The sequence below is a fragment of the Lissotriton vulgaris genome, chromosome 11, assembly GCF_964263255.1.
Source record: "Lissotriton vulgaris chromosome 11, aLisVul1.2, whole genome shotgun sequence".
Taxonomy (NCBI): domain Eukaryota; kingdom Metazoa; phylum Chordata; class Amphibia; order Caudata; family Salamandridae; genus Lissotriton; species Lissotriton vulgaris.
The window spans coordinates 1,002,796,628-1,002,815,610 of NC_141699.1; the positions used below are offsets into that span (position 1 = coordinate 1,002,796,628).

The following is an 18,983-nucleotide window of genomic DNA, read 5'->3' on the forward strand; positions in this document are numbered from 1 at the left end:
CCTCCGCTCCAGCGTCCTGCATCTAACAACCACAACTAAAATCAATAAAGCTCGTTGGGGAGGCCGGGCTTTTTCACACATGGTGGCGAAGATGTGGAACTCGCTCCCGCCGAATATGCGGGAGATTAGCGACCGGATGGTTTTCAGGAAAGCGTTGAAAACCCACCTGTTTGTCAAAGCGTGTTAACTATCACGGCTCTCGCTACATTAATCAGTTGAAGCGCTGCGAGGCCTTTGGGTATGTATGCGCTATTAAATATAATTTTTCATTTCATTTCATTTCATTTCAAGGTGAGCTGCCTGATGTGCCCCACTTGAGGAAAATGCTACCATCTTAGTGATGGCACAATTTAGGAAACTGGGAGGAGTGGTGCCCACTTTGCGCAGGAAGTGGTTATATAGGGAACGTAATGACTCCCAGTGTAGGTAGCCCATTGACTACTACTCTTTTCTCCCCTATGAACCCTAAATTTTGTATTTAGGTGGCCCCCTGAATCCAGAAGATTAGATTCCAATGAGTGGAAAGAAGAAGGACACTGAAGAGTCGATCACTGCATGAACTGAAGACTGTTGTGGACGTTTGGCACCGAACCCTGCCTGCCACACAAAGACTTGAGAATTGCAAAGACCTGACTTGTCCTGCAGCTGTGAATCCTCCACAAGCCCTGGAGATTTGCCAGCTCTTCGCCAAGCAGCCAGCATCTTCCACGGAGTAAAGGAGCTGCTCCCCTGCAGCCTGCAGGCCCTGACCGCGATGTCCGGTTTAAAAAAGCTGCTGTCCACCAGGTCCAATGAGCGGTAGCCACCAGGTGAAGGTCAGCACACTCAAGGAAGTCAGATCTGTGTCCTGCTAAGCCTAAAGATGCCCGGTCTTCCACGAGCCTTCCTGCACCAATACTCAGAATATGACCAGAGCTTGTTTGAAGCCCAGTCCAGGCTCCAACAATATCACCGATGACCTGCCAATGAGGGACGTCAGCTCTGCAGAGTCTAGCACTGAGTGTGGCCCTGCTGTCTTGTTTTTATCCCCTTTGCAGGCCCTGACCAACAACAGTGAGTGCCTTAATGCAAGAGAGCCAGCCGGCAACAAACACTTGGCACCTAAGCCACCTGGCCTAATGAAACCGGCTGCTTCCCTGTGCTTCCAGGACCCTCACGAGACGAGCAACCACTGAGAGCTCCAGAACTTGTCCCCCTTTGTAACCTAGTTCCTAATGCCCCCCCTCTTTATACCACACAAGGTTAGCAACCATTTCAGCACCTCTGCACCCTGAACCACCAGTGAAGATACAACCAATCTGCTGGTGGAACTGTGGTCCTTGTCCCCTACCACCTCAAGACCGAAAGGGGTCTCACGGAAACATATTGCAAGTATATGTATGCAGTGAATGTTCTTCTCCCACAGGAAAGCATTACTCATAAAAACACACTGTTGGTTAACATTGCTAAATCTGTGAAAAGTCTATTCCGAAAAGGTACTTACCTATTTACGAAGTTCTTGGTTTCAAGATACATACAAAATACCTGTTATTTTTCTAAATTGGTGTGAATCTCCTTTTTGAGTGTGAGGCTTATTTATTGACTCTGTGTGTGCAACAAATGTCTAACACTCCTCTCTGTAAGCCTAAGGCTGCTCGACCACACTACCCTTGATAAAGCACCTTGGGATTGCTACAGCAAGCCCCTGTCCACTCATAAGGGATACCTGGACTCTTTACACAGCATACCTCTTTTTGGTATACTATATAAAGAACTAGCTTCCTACACACAATATCTGATTTGTGTCACTTTCCATGCCGTTGTAAAAAAAAGGGACTTAACACAACTTCTTGTGCGGCGTTTCACTGCATTGGGTAGGCGTTACATGGGTGGAGTATAGGCATTTCCATGCATCCATCCCAGTGCTTAATTTGTAAAATAACAAGTGCCAGGGCTTAGACCAGGAGGTCACTGCAGCTTGCACCATCCATTGCCCCTTTCATCGCTGCCAAAACAACTACTAACCATCTCTCCTGCCTGCAAGTGCAACACGTTAGACTATTCCAGGTCCCCAACGCTAAAGGCTTGGCTGTGGAGGAAGGTATTAGTATTTTTAATGTATATTGTATTCATTAACACCAGTTGTTATGCTCATCTTTAAATTAGATGAGCAGTGCTGCCATGTGGCAGACAGTCATAAATGCAATGTTGACAATTAAGTGCTAGTACCGAGCCCCCGAAACCAATTAAGTGGAGGGGTGGAGCACCAGAAACGACCGGCTCAAATTAACCACTGATCCACACATGTATTTTGATGCAAACCCAGGTTAACTAAAAGCAGTAAAGCTGGGTTTGCACCAAAAGGGTGCACCATCCCAAGAGCGGCAGAACAAAATGAAATATCTTCATTGCTCCTTGTTACTTCCTCTGTGCATGTGTAGAAAAAGGAGTGTGCCTCTGAGGAATATTTTTGTACAAGAAGATGTACCTTCCTGAACAGAAACAATCCTGGCCACAAAATAGTCAACCTTGCAATATGAAGCACCATGTCGCAGACTGTCATAAACGCAGTACCGAGCACCCAAAACCAATTAAGTGGCAGAGCGGAGCACCTAACACCACCTGCTCAAATTCACCACTGATCCACCCATGTATTTTGATGCAAACCCAGGTTAACTGAAAGCTGTAAAGCTGGGTTTGCACCAAAAGGGTGCGCCATCCGAAGAGAGGCATAACGAAAAAAAATATCTTCATTTCTCCTTGTTACTTCGTCTTTGTATGTGTAGAAAGAGGAGTGTGCCTCTGAGGAATATTTTTGTGCAAGAAGATGTCCCTTCTTGAACAGAAACAATCCTGACCACAAAATTGGCAACCTTGCGACATGAAGCAAGGGTGCCTGCACTAGCGATAGGCAGCCACAAATCTGCAGCCTATGAAGAGAGCAGGACTGCATCATATCTTGGTAAATATGGCGCAGTTCAGCTCTGTTCGTTCACGTAATGCAACAACTTGCCCTGTAAATCTGCATCTATATTTTCTTCACAGAATTGTATATTCAGTTAAAAGTGTTCATTAAAAGCAAGTCCTGTATCCGGTCCAAACTCTGCAAAAGTAAAAGTCAGCCGCACATGCAGGTGACAGATGTCACTCTCTGCTAATTGACACAGAAAAATATGCAACATAAATACCAAACCAAACACAAAGGCACACTTATCAACTAACCCTTTTTTTGCAAAGTGGCAACGTCTTTTCAAAAACATTAACCCTCCTGAAAAGGACCATTGGGCTTTTTTACAAGCCTGTTGCAGCACAGGTGCGTCACTTTTTGTGACGCACCGGCGGCACAACATGCGTGGCTTTTCGTGTCCTTTTAAATATGGCCCCTTCTCACGCAGCATTGTGCGTGAAAGGGGAATGCCACGGGTTTGCTGTGGGTGTTCCTACGCAACACCCATGGATTCTGCCTCATTTCCAGATTTATGAGAAACTGTAAACCTCGGAATGGGTCTGAATGCTACACCTCCCCAGGGGAGACGTAGGGAGGCGCAAGGAGGACAAATGGTTTAATTTTTCCTTGTTTTTTTCGTCTTTCTATGCATACCGCATTCTGCAGCAACCATAGGAAGAGAAAATCTCCTCTTGTGATTGTTTTGTGCAGGAAGGTGTTCTTTCCTGCACATAAACATTCATACCCATGACGCAGGCACACTGGCACCAATTGTGCGTCAGCCCAGAGGAGAGCAAAGAGACCCGTCATACGGTTGTAGATATGACGTGTTCCTTTGCTTCGAAATTAACGCAGTGCGGCGCAGCAAACTGGCTTGTGGCAACGGATGCGTTAATTCCTTGGGCCTCATTTATGAGAAATGACGCATCGCTGCGTGAAAGCAGCGATGCGTCACTTTTCATTGCGCCCTCCTTGCGACATTTCTGATGCGTCATATTTAATGTATGACGCATCATGTCGCAAGGAGTTACAGATACATCAGTATTTCTGACGTATCTGTAAGCGCAAAAGTGACGCATTGCTGGAGTGTGTCACAAAAGTGACGCAACTCCAGCAATGTGTCCTTTCACATGGGGCAAACCCCATGTGAAAGGGCCTGCGTCAGTCTTACGCCTGCTGTGAGGCAGGCGCAAGATTTTGACGCAACGGCGTCCTAAAAGTGACTCTGTGAAATCTCATAGATTTCACTGCGTCACTTCTACAAGGCTTTTTGCAGGGGAACGCCCCGCCTGCATACATTATACCTGACGCAGGTATAATGTAGCGCAGGGGTTTACAAAGTGACGCATCTGCTTAGATGCGTCACTTTGTAAATAGTGCGCAACAGGAGGCATGTTTTACGCCGCCGATGCGTCACAAAAAGTGACGCATCGGAAGCGCAAAACTGACGCAAGGCCTCATAAATGAGGCCCCTTGTAAATAAGGCCCCCTGTTTCCGTAGACTTCCAGTAGGTACTGTCTCTAAAAGCCTGAATCACCCTCCAAAAACAGTTTTTAGATCCATTCCGAGCAAACATCTTTCCTCATCGAGAGCCAGCTGTTTGACAGGTGTGTTAAGGGAATAAACAACTTCCGTGTTTATTTTTTTGATCATACTCTCTCTGCTGTGCAATGGAGCCGAAAAATGCACAATAGATCGACGTGACACAGCCCCGGCTCTTTAAACGTCTTACGTCATGCGAGGAGGGCCTGACAGCACCGAATATATTCTACAAACATCTTATCGCTGGTTCACAGACTTTTAACCCAAGGGAGAAGCGAGCCCTGCATGACACTATGACAGGGGCCTGCGACCAGAGATAGCGGCTGGAAAGGTGCTCTGAGCACGTGCACCGAGGGGCCTGCTGTCCGTGCACGGAGGCGGCTCGGACTGCAGTGTTGACCCGACCGAGGAAATGGCATAGCGCCGAGTTAAAGGAAGGTCGACTTCGCACAGCTAAACTGACTCCAGCCTGGACAGTAAATTATATTGTATGGTTTATTGAAGGTAAGACGTCCTCCGTTTTATCTAAGCTTTAATACTGCCTCGATTTCCCAATTTTTCACGTTAATGGTATTTTAAAATAAGAATAATTATGGATTAGTAAACCTAATTCCCTGTATGAGGTTTACTAAACTTCTATGAGGTGATTTGGTGAATTTGAGGTCTTTTTGTGGTGCTTCACCTGTTTAGGTTGTTGGGTCTCCGCCCCAAGTTTGTGTTGTAGAGTTTCACCAGTTTACATTTGGGGCAGTGACCGGTTTATGCTGCTGGTGCTGCACTTGTGTAAACAACTGCTGCTGCATCTGTCTGCAGTGTTCTTTGGCAGTTTTTGTTTGTGATTGTACCTGTGGACATTGTTGAGGCTGCACTTGTTGACCTTGTTGGTGTGCACCTGATTACACAGTCAGTGTTTGCTTACCCTGTTGGTGGTGCACATGTCTGTATTGCTGTTCGCCTCTGCCTGTCTGGTACTGCACCTGTGGACATTGTTGAGACTGCACTCGTTGACCTTGTTGGTGTGTACCTGATTACACAGTTGGTGCTTGCTTACCCTGTTGATAGTGCACATGTCTGTATTGCTATTCACCTGTGCCTGTCTGGTACTGCACCTGTGGACATTGTTGAGGCTGCACTCGTTGACCTTGTTGGTGTGCACCTGATTACACAGTCGGTGCTTGCTTAATCTGTTGGCGTTGCACATGTCTGTATTGCTATTCGCATGTGCATGTCTGGTACTGCACCTGTGGACATTCTGAGACTGCACTCATTGTCTTGTTGGTGTGCACCTGATTACACAGTCGGTGCTTGCTTAATCTGTTGGCGTTGCACATGTCTGTATTGCTATTCGCATGTGCATGTCTGGTACTGCACCTGTGGACATTGTTGAGGCTGCACTCGTTGTCTTGTTGGTGCGCACCTGATTACACAGTTGGTGTTTGCTTGCACTGTTAGTGTTGCACATGTCTGTATTGCTGTTCGCCTCTGCCTGTCTGGTACTGCACCTGTGTACATTGTTGAGGCTGCACTCGTTGACCTTGTTGGTGTGCACCTGATTACACAGTCGGTGCTTGCTTAAACTGTTGGCGTTGCACATGTCTGTATTGCTATTCACCTGTGCCTGTCTGGTACTGCACCTGTGGACATTGTTGAGACTGCACTCGTTGACCTTGTTGGTGTGCACCTGATTACACAGTCGGTGCTTGCTTAAACTGTTGGCGTTGCACATGTCTGTATTGCTATTCACCTCTGCCTGTCTGGTACTGCACCTGTGGACATTGTTGAGGCTGCACTCGTTGTCTTGTTGGTGCGCACCTGATTACACAGTCGGTGTTTGCTTGTACTGTTAGTGTTGCACATGTCTGTATTGCTATTCACCTGTGCCTGTCTGGTACTGCACCTGTGGACATTGTTGAGACTGCACTCGTTGGCTTGTTGGTGTGCACCTAATTGCACAGTCGGTGTTTGCTTAAACTGTTGGCGTTGCACATGTCTGTATTGCTATTCACCTGTGCCTGTCTGGTACTGCACCTGTGGACATTGTTGAGGTGGCACTCGTTGTCTTGTTGGTGCGCACCTGATTACACAGTTGGTGTTTGCTTGCACTGTTAGTGTTGCACATGTCTGTATTGCTGTTCGCCTCTGCCTGTCTGGTACTGCACCTGTGGACATTGTTGAGGCTGCACTCGTTGTCTTGTTGGTGCGCACCTGATTACACAGTCGGTGTTTGCTTGCACTGTTAGTGTTGCACATGTCTGTATTGCTATTCGCTTGTGCATATCTGGTTCTGGACCCGTGGGCATTGTTGAGGCTGCACTCGTCTTGTTGGTGTGCACCTGATTACACAGTTGGTACTTGCTTACCCTGTTGGTAGTGCACATGTCTGTATTGCTATTCGCCTGTGCATGTCTGGTACTGCAACTGTGGACATTGTTGAAGCTGCACCTGTTGACCTTGTTGGTGTGTACCTGATTACACAGTCGGTGCTTGCTTACCCTGTTGGTGTTGCACATGTCTGCATTGCTATTCGCCTGTGCATGTCTGGTACTGCACCTGTGGACATTGTTGAGGCTGCACTGGTTCTCTTGTTGGTGCGCACCTGATTACACAGTCGGTGCTTGCTTACCCTGTTGGTGTTGCACATGTCTGCATTCCTATTCACCTGTGCATGCCTGGTACTGCACCTGTGGACATTGTTGAGGCTGCACTGGTTGTCTTGTTGGTGCGCACCTGATTACACAGTAGGTGCTTGCTTACCCTGTTGGTGTTGCACATGTCTGCATTGCTATTCGCCTGTGCATGTCTGGTACTGCACCTGTGGACATTGTTGAAGCTGCAACTGTTGATCGTGTTGGTGTGTACCTGATTACACAGTCGGTGCTTGCTTACCCTGTTGGTGTTGCACATGTCTGCATTGCTATTCGCCTGTGCATGTCTGGTACTGCACCTGTGGACATTGTTGAAGCTGCACCCATTAGCCTTGTTGGAGTGTACCTGATTTTATGCACAGTACTACAGCTTTAGATTAGCAGCATAACACCCAAGACAATCTGAAATGAATAAAAACAATCCCTGACACGTTCTTTGCTTTTATTAGAGCTTGCCAGAGAACAGTAGCTGTGTCCAGACACAAGAGTGTGCCCAATATAAATACATTTTCAGGCTTTGAGTACTACATAAATCATGTACATAAAAAAACTGGGAAACTGGGTAGTTGCCAAGTTTTAGGTGGAAAGCAACTCCTTTTTTATTGAACACTTTAGAACATACCTGACAGCCTAAATCTGCTCACCCAAATGTCTTTTTTTCTAGGAGAATTTAAAGCATAGGGGGCATATCAGCAAGGGCCTGCGATAATTATTGCACAGCGCTGTTAGCGCGAGGATAATTATCCCAGGCTAACGCTGGATTCTATCACAGAGGTAGCGTGCTATCAGCAACGCTTATCTCCCAAGCGATAGAAATCCATGCGATAGCCACAAAACAGTGAGATTAGTTCTGGAATTCCAGCGATAATCGCACTGCGACCGGCGATACCTTGCTGATAGGACAGGGTGGATTTAGCCTTGTAATCCACCTCCCATGGGATTACATGGCTAAGTCAGAATAAAAGCAGGCGTAAGAAAAGTAGCGGTAACCGCGGTTAGCGCTACTTTTCTTATCGCTCTGCATGTTAGCGTACACCTTGATAATTGGAGAAATGTTGGTTAGCGACATTTCTCCAGTTATTTTTGTGAGGAACGCTCACTTTGCATCTCATTAGAGATGCAAAGCTGGGTGTTTAGGAAACAGGTGCTAAAGCATGGATTCACGCATTAGCGTGTCCATGCTGATAGGGCGATAAAATTATCGCAGCTTTTCCTCCAAAAACGGACGCTAAAGCGGCGATAATTTTATTGCATCGCCTTGCTGATATGCCCCAGGGTTCGTTCCATACATGCCAAGCCACAAAGTCACTACCCTTTTGTCACTCGTGCAGCACAGTCTTTAACCATAGGACGAGCAAATGCCATCACGCTAAGCTGAAAAACGACAAGAGACATGTACCACTCTCAACCATACATATTCCGCATAGCAAACTAGAAAGCCCAGCATGCAACCTCCATTCTTGCCCATGCAGATCTCCCTGTGCTAGTTGTCTCCGGATATTAAAAAATAAAAACTAGTTTAGGTCGCCCTAAACTCACTCAAAACGAACAGTACTTTACACTGGACCAGGTGGTCTGTATTTATTTTTAAAAGTGAAAAACATCTATACGTCTACATGACCATATTTCCTCCTTCAACAAGTTTCACTCCACTGGAATGTATGATCATGGACGATTTGTCCTACTTCTCTTTTTTATATTGTCTCCAAAATCCACCTTTAATTTATGCAATCTCATACGTCTCAGGTAGCTCATGGGACATGCTGGTGCATATTTATGAGCCCCTATCGCCACAACAATGTCACTTTTCACAATGTTGTGGTGGCGATAGGGGCTTTGCCTTATTTACAAGGCAGCGTTTAGCCACTTAACGTGGCTTAAAGATGCCTTGTTAATAAGGCCCCCTTTCATGCTATACTCAACGTGAAAGGGGAGGGCAATGGGTGTTGTCCACCTCAACTTACATTGAATTTGATGCTGCCCCATATTTACAAAGGTGGCATAAATATGGGGCAGTGCCAAAATTAAGACCAGGGAAAACCTGGTCTTATTCTGGCTCATTAAGGAGAAATGTTTAATTTCTCCTTGTTTTTGCTGTTTCCATGTGTGCTGTGTTGTACAGCACACATTGAAACAAAAAAAACACAATTGATTGTTTATGTGCAGGAAGCGGTCCCTTCCTGCAAATAAACTAGATTTAAAAAAAAATTACGTTTTGCAACTTCAATGTGTGCCGCATTAAGCAGCACACATAGAAGTTACAAAACACAATTTAAAGATTGTTTATGTGCAGAAAGGGACACCTTCCTTCATATAAACAATCTTCCCATGCAACACAGACACCCTTGCACTATGGCCAGGGGAAACGCAGGGTTGCACCTTATTGTTGTAAATACGGTGCAGCCCTGCATTTCAGAAGTGGCGCGCCTGGGGTTAAGCCAAGAAGGCTAACGCTGCGCTCCATCACTTCTATTGAAAATATGCCCGTTGTATCTAAAATAGTCGCAAACATTTTAAGTGCACTACATTGGACAATATGTTCTCTATGTGGCACTTAGCATTTCACTTTATCAATTTTAAATATTATTAAATCGTAACTTATCACTCTTCCCAAATGGCTTATGGGAGGTATAAATTAAACAGACATTACACTACTTTGATATCTGCCAGAAGATCCTTTATATTTTCAAGACCCCCGATCCTTAAACTTTGGCTTGTGGAATATCTTGTTGCACTGACATTTCTGCCACTTTACCATATGCTAGCAGGACAGTTCATCCTTCTTATTTTCAAAACCAGCAATCCTAGGTGCATATCATTAATTACTCATAAATCACCTCAGTGGGCATGAATTAAATCTGTTAGTCTAAATGTAATTACATTTTGGCATCTAAAGTATTGTTGTTTTGGCTACAAAGTGTCCAATGGATCTACAGGATTCAACTGGCGATTGCTAGTCGGTAGTTATAGTTAGGAACATGTTTCCATAGGATAAGCATTTTTTGACTTGCCTATAACTTTGGCGTAGTTTGACCAATCTTCATGAACTCTTCCCAGTGTGAAGGTAGGTTCTGGTTGTCATGGAAAGTTTTGGGGTGATCTGTGCAGTGGAAACAGAGAATTTGGGCCGCGAAATAGGGTTGCGTTTGTAAGGTTAATTCCCATAGGAACCTTTAGCCACCCCTACAGCCCGAACCGCTGAATGGACTTACACCAACTTGGCAGGGAGGTAGATGTTGGTTCAAGGGGAGCCCTTGTTCAGTTGCAATGAGGGACTTTACTGCAACAGAAAGCCTGGAGGACTCCATTGCCCACATCCCTTAGGGGCTGGAGCCGCCGCCATCACAGGGTCTGCGCCAGGAGGTGCATTTAAGCCGGTTCGGGCTCCCGAATGCGCTGGAGCCCTTGTTCGTTTGCACTGAGGCACTTTACCTTGGCAGAAAGCCCGGAGGACTTCATTGCCCACATCCCTTAGCGGCTGGAGACGCCACCGTCACCGGGTTGGTGCCAGAAAGCGCATTTAAGCCGGTTCGGCTGCGGGAGCCCTTGTTCGTTTGGACTGAAGCACTTTACTGCAGCAGAAAGCCCGGAGGACTCCTTTACCCACATCCCTTAGCGGCTGGAGCCACCACTGTCACAGGGTCTGCACCTGAAGGCGCATTTAAGCCGGTATCGACTCCCGCAAAGCCCGGGTCAAGGGCGGGCCCATCTGCGCCCATCCGCGGCTGGACAAGGCTGTGCTGCCCCCCCCTTGGCGCAACAGAAGGGATAAAGAGCTGGTAAGGAAATTTTGCTACCATTTTAAACTAGTTATAATTAATAACTTGGGATACAAGAACATTTACGTGGACCACGACTACCAATGGAAAGCCCAGAGGTAAAAATGTGCCAATAACTAACTATTTGAAAAGCGCCATGACACTGATTAAAAAACAAGATTGTTTAAGAGAAAGAACACTGCTACAACAACAGCACTAAATGCAGCTTTAAAAGAGACTAGATCAGATCTGGCATATTTGGTGGAACTTGAACCCATCTCGGAAGCCCAGGGGAATAGTAATAATAAGAAAGATAATGTACTAAATATGGATAATTCAAAAGGCGGCTGTTGCATTCTGTTGTACATTTCATTCTGCCTTGCCCTTTCTCCTTGTTTTCCCTCTCTGGATCTGCTGCCTGGAATGTATGATGCGTGCCTGCATCTTGCATCCTGGGTTCCAGATTCCAGACCAACTGTATCACAAGACCTGTACCTGAACCTGTTAAGATGTGCTGTGCTTCAACTCTTGCTATTATATTAAAACTTTCATGAAAGTCAACTTTAATCTGCCTTGGATCTTTTTACTGGCGACGAGGTAAACCCTACTATTTCTGCCACCATCCTTGGAGCACAGGAGCAGAAAATTTTAATTTTTGGAACCAATTTACAAAGGAGGAAACCTGGGATACATCAGTTTGTCATCCTTGACAACACCAAATATTACTGAAACGTCGATTTTGCTACAAATTACGACATACCAGCGTTTTCCTGCTTATTTTAAACATTTCATGTCTTCAGCAAAAAAACGAAGACCACAATTTTCACAACGAAAGAACATCGCTTCTACCTCCATAATCGGCGCTTTTCCTGGCGTTTCCACCACTTCTACTCCGGCGGATGGGTGAAGTATAAAACTACTTTTCTTCAATTTGAAACGTTTTACACATTTCTTCTGGCGCGAGGCTTTTGCCAGCTCGAGACTTCCTCTGTTTCACGCGCTGTGTCGTCATCACGCGCTGCGTGATCACGTGTAACGCTTCACGCGCTGTGTCATCATCACGCTGCACGCCTCAGCGCCATCTTTGTTTCTATAGCAACGGAGTATACACTCTCCGTTGCGCTGAAAAACCGATGTCTCCTTAACGTTTCCACACGCCGGAAGAAAAAAAAAGAAACTGCATTTACACGCCGGAACGGATGTCGATGTTCTACTTAATGTTTCCACACGCTGGAAGGTAAAACAAAATACATTTACACGCCGGATGACAAAACAATACTGAAGTAACTTTATTATCGCTTTTATTCCATATTCAAGTACTCTTACCGTTTTTTTTTACATTCAGCATCTAACGAGAGGATATTTACTTGTGACTGCTATTTTACTATTTAAAAGGAATACTTTAAAACTCTTTTAACTCTTATGTACGTTATCATTTTGTGATATTTTTTTTTTTTAATCAAAAAAAAAATAATAAGAGCAAGCTACAATGCAGTTTGACCCACCCTCAAAATTTTTGCAAACCAAAGGTGATCCACCCATCCCTTGGACCAGATGGAAAGAGGAATTCTTTACCTACCTTAAAGCCATGGATGGCGAAAGAATGTCTGCAGAAAGAAAAAAAAACATTTTCTTACATTGTCTTGGCTCAGAAGGACAACTTGTCTTTAGAACTTTACCTCCTGTGAGGTCAGGTGGTGATTCAAATGTTTATGATGAGGCTGTACACAGAATAGAGGGAAGGTTTAAACCAGTAACTAGTGTTGCCTTAAACAGGTTTAAATTTTATACCAGGGTACAAGATGAGAATGAGTGCTTTGATGATTTTTTAACTGCTTTACGTGCACTTTCCCTTCATTGCAATTTTGGTCTTATGACCGACGAAATGATTAGGGATCAAATTGTTGTGCATGTCAAAAGCAAGAAAGTACAGGAGCAGTTATGGATTTTAGGGGATCCTAGTTTAGAGACTGCCATTAGTACAGCTAAAGCATTGGAACAGTCCGACAAATGGATCAAATCTTTAGACAAAGCCTCTACTCAAGCTACTCCGTCCATTTCCACGGGTGAGGTTAGCACTGTAAATGTCAAAACTCAAAATTCCAACAAATATGAGGGCAAAGGTAAACAATTTTATTGTTTTAGATGTGGAAGTCCGGATCATATTGCCTCTTTTCCACAGTGTCCTGCTCTAAATAGACAATGTAACAAGTGTAATCGCACTGGTCATTTTTCTAAATATTGCAAAACCTCTGCTAAACCTGTTAATGATTACAAGAAGTCTTCTTATAGTACTCCCAGACGTACTAATAGTAATGTATCCTATGTTGCGGAGAGAGAGGATAATAATCCGCTGGTTAGAGAGTCCGGTATTGTAATTTCTATACAATCTTCATTCGACATGACATTAGCAGATACTTTGCCTCCTCCAAAGAGTTCAGTGAATATTCTAGGCAAAACTCTGGAACTCATGGTGGACTCCTGTTCACCGTGGACCATAATCACTCATGATTACTGTGTAGAGTCATTTGGTAACCTAATTGATGTTAATTCTTTGTGTGAACCTGATATTGATGCCTATAATTTTGATACTTCTAAAATTAGCTTTATAGGTTTTAAAGAAGTCCCTATTATTGTAAAAAATAATTCAGCCATTATTAAGATGTATATAGCATCTAAAGGTGTGAATGTTCTAGGTTGGCGGGACCAAGCTAAGTTGGGGATCTCGTTAAATCCTAGGTTGAAAGATCCTGTGTGTGTCCTTGCCATAACAGATGGGGACTATGACTTGACATCCATGTCTAAAGAGATATCCATCTCTTTTCCCAATGTTTTTTCTGAGAAGCTTGGAAGATTGAATGGTTTTACGCATAAAATCAAAGTTAAACCAAATACTGTACCCCTAAAGCAGAAGTTGAGAGGTGTTCCCATCAGTGTCAGAGAGGAGCTCAGAGTCATGCTTGACAACATGGTTAAAGATGGGGTCATAGAAGAGGTAGAATCCTCAGAATGGGTTTCGCCTATTGTTTTGGCGATTAAACCTGACAAAACAATTAGGTTGTGTGTAGACCTGAGAGCGTTAAATAAATGTTTGGTTACTGACTGTCACCCGTTACCCAACATAAATGAAATGTTGTGCATGCTTGACGGTGCCTGTGTGTTCTCCACATTAGACCTAAGGTCCGCATACCACCAGATTGAGCTCACAGAAGACTCAAAACACTTCACCGCTTTTATCACTCCCCATGGATTGTTTCAATTTAAAAGAATGCCTTTCGGCCTAGCGTCGGCCGCTTCTGTTTTCCAGAGGGCAATGTATCACATATTCAGGGATCTGAATGTATATGTCAAATGCTTTCAAGATGACATTCTTGTCTTTTCTAAAAATATCTCTGAGCACGATTGTCACCTTAGAGAGGTTTGTTCCAGGTTGGAGAAATTTGGCTTGACCATTAAAGCTAGTAAATGCAAGTTTTTTTGTAAGACGGTAGACTATTTGGGCCACTCACTTTCAGGGGATGGAGTTGTACCAAAAAGAAACCTTGTTGATGCTATTGTTAAGGCCCCTTCCCCTGACAACAAGGAAAAGTTGCTATCTTTTGCAGGGCTTTGCGAATATTATAGCAAATTTATCAAAAACTTTGCTAACAAAATGGAGCCTCTCAGAGAACTTACTAGGAGTTCTGCCCAATTTATTTGGTCGGAGAAGCAGGAACAAGCTTTTAAACAAATCAAAGAGGAAATCGTTAATGCTCCTACTTTGAAGTCCTTTTGTGTCAACAAAAAGTGCATTATTACTGTTGACGCCAGCCTTTATGGCATTGGTAGTGTGTTAAGTCAGTCATCTGGTAAGGATGAATGGTGTGTTGCTTTCTCCTCAAGGACCTTATCTCCCACGGAGAGAAGGTACTCGGTAATTGAGAAGGAACTTCTGGCCTGCATTTGGGCTGTTGAGCACTTCAGGAATTATGTTTGGGGAAATCGTTTCGTACTACGTACGGACCACAAACCGTTGGTTGGGATTTTATCTCCTGGAGGTGGATGGAACTCCACTGCGCGCATAGCTCGTTTGTCCTCACGTCTTCAAGAGTATGATTTCGATATTGTGTATGTTCCTGGTAAATGTAACGTGACTGCTGATTTTCTTTCAAGGTTTCCTTGTGAAGATGCTCCAAACACGGATAATGACATTGATGTTGTTGCTTCTATTGGAGATTGTGTTTCCAAGGAATTCATCTCGTTACCGGAGGATGAATGGTTTATTGAACTTGGCAAGGATGTGGTCTGCCAACACCTGTTTGATTTTGTTAGGAATGGTTGGCCACCCCATAGGGGTGTTTCTCCGGATATAGCTCCTTTCTGCCAGGTTTCATCGGAAATTGATGTGTTTTCTGGTTTGCTGTTCAAGGCTGGTAAATTAATTCCACCTCAATCCTTACAAGAGAAGATTCTTCGTCTCGCTCACCAGAGTCACATTGGCATGTCATCGATGAAACGCCTAATTAGAGAGAGCTTTTGGTGGCCGGGAGTGGACAAAATGGTGGATAGGCTGGTGAGAGATTGTTCGCATTGTGTTAACAGTGACAAAATGCTTCATGTGACCTCAGCTCCCCTCAAGCCTGTGTCTTGGCCCACTTTTCCATGGCAGAAAGTGGGTTTTGATATATCTGGCCCATTTAAACAGTTGCCCTGTAATGCTCGGTATGCCTTAGTTTTGGTAGACTACCACTCCAAGTGGCCCGAAGTAAAATTCGTTAGCTCTGTTTCTTCCCAATCAGTCATTCTTTTCCTAAAGGAGGTCTTTGCCAGGGAGGGATTTCCTGAAACCTGTGTCACAGACAATGGTGTTCAACTTGTGTCAGATGATTTTGAGAAATTCCTTAGTGCATGTGGAATCAAGCATTACACCACCTCTCTCTATGAGCCTAGGGAAAACGGCCAAGTTGAACGCTTTAACCGTGTTCTCAAGGATTGTTTGAATGTTGTGCAGACTTCGGATGATAGTTGGGTGGATGTTGTGAGGAAAAGATTGTGGACATATCGTATCACTCCTCACTCTATTACAGGTGTTAGTCCCTTCAGACTCCTTAAGGGTAGGGAGCCTCCTTCTGATATATGTCCCTGGTGGATTAAAAAACTTGATGTAAGACTTGATGTTAATAATTCTGGTTGTGACCTTGCTGCTGTGGCCAAACGGGTTGAAAACAAACAACTACAAATGAAAACCATGTTTGATTCCAAAATGAAAACCAAAGATAATGACTTTGTGGTGGGGGATTGGGTACGAATTAGAAAACCTGGTTTTTTGGTCAAGGGTCTTTCTAAATTTTACCCTCCTATCAAAATTGTTAAAGTCTTTAAAAACAGCGTTGCCACACAGGATGGTAGAGTGTGGAATGTCCGCAGAGTGGCTAAATATTGCAATCCTGAAAATGTACGTTGCTCTTCTTCCTCTACTCAGCGTAGTTACCAGAGGAGACCTGATGTGTTTCCCGTTTTGCCTCCACCCAGTTCTGTTCATCTGGATTCCTCTGTTGCCTCTAGAGTTAAAATTTCCAATAGGCATAAGAGTGTTCCCAGCAGGTATCTAGATTAATGTTTTTTTTTAAGGGATAAGATGTGTTGCATTCTGTTGTACATTTCATTCTGCCTTGCCCTTTCTCCTTGTTTTCCCTCTCTGGATCTGCTGCCTGGAATGTATGATGCGTGCCTGCATCTTGCATCCTGGGTTCCAGATTCCAGACCAACTGTATCACAAGACCTGTACCTGAACCTGTTAAGATGTGCTGTGCTTCAACTCTTGCTATTATATTAAAACTTTCATGAAAGTCAACTTTAATCTGCCTTGGATCTTTTTAGCGGCCCATGCATATCGACCCACTTGAGATATCCATACTATCAAATAATACTGACTTGGTTTCCATACCATCCAAAAAGAGCAAACAACAATCAGTAAAAATGAAAGTACCAATTCCAAATCAGCCAATAAACCCGAAAACTAAGTAAAAGAATGGAAAAATCCCCAGTAGAGGCAAAAGGACCAGGGGTGGGTGACATAATAAATTATACACAAGGTATTGAAACTCTTTTTTTTTTAAAAACATAGAAAAATTGACAATTTAGAACGGCAATTAATGTTGGAAATCAAGTCAGTGCAAAAAGATGTTACCAACTTAACTGATTTGGGGCCATATGTATCAATCTCCCCATTTGCGATTCAGAATTTGCGATTTATTGCGAATCGCAAATTCTGAATCGCAAAATGGGAAGTATGTAAAAAATCGCAATAAAATAGCGATGCCCTAAAAATCGCTATTTTCATTGCAAAACCCCCAATAGCGATTCTTTACCATAAAAAATCGCAACTTTTCGATTCCTTACCGTAAAAAATCGCTATTCTGCGAAATTCGCAAATCTGTTAATCGGAAACTCAGGTGCAGCTTGATGACATCACAACCAGGAAGTGTGACTACCAATGCTGCACCTGAGTTTCTGATTCACAGTAAGAGAGAAGGAGTGGTGGAGAGGGAACACTGTAGTGGATGAAAGAATGCAGGACACAGGAGACATGCCCAGCCAGGACACCCTCCAGCAGCAGCAGGCTGACAACCAGAGGAAGAGGAAACAAAAATTCTCAGAAGCAGAACTGGAAGTTCTCATCCAAAAAATGGTCACAAGCCATAGGCTGCTGTTTGGTAAAAAGTCACTGAGGGTGCCTGAGACACGGAAGAGGCGCATATGGACAGACATACAACAAAAGGTGAATGCTGTTGGGGTAACACAGAGGAGTGTGGAAGACTTAAGGAAGCGCTGGTATGACATGCTCCAGCGCTCCAAGGAGAAGGTGGCTGCCAGGTTGGAGCAAGGCAGGAAGACTGGTGGAGGGACCTCCACTGCCACTGACTCAACACCTTTGGAGGAACTGGTGGAGGGAACCCTACTTCCTGAAAGCATCATGGGTGTCGCCAACCTGGACAGCTCCAATCCCCCGGGACCAGGACAAGGTAAGAGGCATGCCATCACACCCCTGACCCCCCAAAACTACCCCACAAACCCAGCAGCGACCCAGGGGCAGGACAAAACTAGAAGGCCAGTGCAGGTACACAAGCACACACTGCAATGCATTATGGGAGATGTAGTCACATGCACATTACAGTGATGCATTTACTTCCAACCAATCCCCAAATGCATGTGCACATCATGAAAGGAAAAAACAAGATACATGTAATCCCAAAAAGTGAAATTTAATAATTGTCAAGTGCAAGTCTGAACAGAAAATAAATGTGTGCTTTTACGTCCACAGCATCAACTGCAAATCAGGCAACAGGCAGTGGGAGACAGGGCAATTCCCCTACCAGACCAGCGACTGCGCAGGAGGATGAAAGTGAGGACCAGGCTAGCCCAGTGAACCCCCCCAAGCGCCGCAGGAGGAATATTGTCCAAACACTACCCCCTTTGGAGGACGAGGGCCAGGAATCTGATGGCGATGGCCAAACTGATACCACACAGCCAGAACCACAAAAGCGCCCGTGCAGATCCAATGCCAGAAGTCCCAACCAGGCGCAGGTCCCGTGCTTCCAGCAGTGCAGCTGATCCAGGGGATGGGTCTGTGTTTGCCAGTCTTTAGCTGAACATGTTGCAAAAAATATAAAGTCACTCCAAAGGGAAGTCAGGGTGGTAGGGGAATTGCCAGGCATCTCCTTTTGGGGGATTTTTCGGAGGCAATAGGTTTGTGACCAAGGGCCAAATGTATCAAGTACATTTTTAGTCGCAAACGCTGCGAATCACAAAAAACAGCGTTTGGAATTCGCTATTCCCAATGTATGAAGCACAATCGCATAGAAAAATAAGAAATCCTTAAAATAGAGATTCCTTACGTTGTGAGAGCCTGAATTCTGCGATTTCCCTAGCGATTCCTTATTTTGCAATTACCTCAGTTCGCAAATGGGGCAATGGGGCAATCGCAAAATAAGGAATCGCTAAAGAATGTATGAAAAAATCACAATCAGCGATTTCACGAAATTCGCATTTTAGAGAATCGCAATTACCACCAAGTGGGAGCAGGTGGTAACCAGGTGCAAACTATATAAGGAGTCCCACAATGCAACAGA

At 44.5% G+C, this 18,983-nt stretch overlaps 1 protein-coding gene across 1 annotated transcript in view; it reads left to right on the plus strand.

The window, feature by feature from the left end:
• Positions 1-4,720: 4,720 nt before the first annotated feature.
• The window catches only part of LOC147683913 (uncharacterized), a 75,723-nt gene continuing 61,460 nt past the window's right edge, over positions 4,721-18,983 (plus strand). Inside the window, exon 1 of the mRNA XM_086944292.1 lies at positions 4,721-4,973. The gene's annotated coding sequence lies outside the window, so the exon portion shown is untranslated. The remainder of the gene's footprint in view (positions 4,974-18,983) is intronic.